At 42.6% G+C, this 577-nt stretch overlaps 1 protein-coding gene across 1 annotated transcript in view; it reads right to left on the bottom strand.

Moving 5' to 3' along the window:
• alpha-Man-IIb (alpha-Mannosidase class II b) overlaps positions 1-371 on the bottom strand; it is a 974,199-nt gene extending 973,828 nt beyond the window's left edge. The window contains exon 1 of the mRNA XM_076184713.1: positions 228-371. The gene's annotated coding sequence lies outside the window, so the exon portion shown is untranslated. The remainder of the gene's footprint in view (positions 1-227) is intronic.
• Positions 372-577: the final 206 nt, after the last annotated feature.

Genomic DNA, 577 nt, shown 5'->3' with positions numbered 1-577 from the left:
TTTCTTTGATGTCATGTTCTGTTGTTATGATGCTGTGATGTAGTGTGCTATGCTGACTACAGGGAAATGTGTTGCGTGATTAAACGAAGAAGAATTGAAGACCTGCTTGTATATATGCGCCTACCCACTGCTTCCTTGTCCAAAACACTTATGCTTGCCAAACGTCTATGAAATCCTCACTCCCGGGGTCCAACGGCGTTAGTTTTCTTTCAACAGATTTGACTCACCTGGAGAATGGACGATGCCTGATCCTGTACGGCGGATCTACATAACGTTCCTTCGAAAAACACGCCACTACAACTGAACTGATCAAGAGAGCGACATATATCGACTTTACCCTCACAACCACAAGAGGCAAACTGAGCTCTCAGTTGCCAAATCCGGCGCGCACTGCGCATACTACACACAAGTTCCCGGTTTTGGCGAGGTTTTATTTACGCGTTTTGTCATTTTTGCCCTCTCTGCCATTTATGTTATTTCAATATTTGTCGTTATTCGAGCACTGTATATATAACGCCCTAGATAATCTAAATATGAGTGTAGATCAAGTGTACGTTGTCTTTATCTTCTTGTTAAT

This window comes from Oratosquilla oratoria, chromosome 1 (assembly GCF_046742065.1).
Source record: "Oratosquilla oratoria isolate Oo_2021 chromosome 1, ASM4674206v1, whole genome shotgun sequence".
In the NCBI taxonomy this organism is placed as follows: Eukaryota; Metazoa; Arthropoda; class Malacostraca; order Stomatopoda; family Squillidae; genus Oratosquilla; species Oratosquilla oratoria.
Note: the sequence above shows the minus strand (reverse complement) of the source record. Positions and strands in the feature narration are given on the sequence as shown.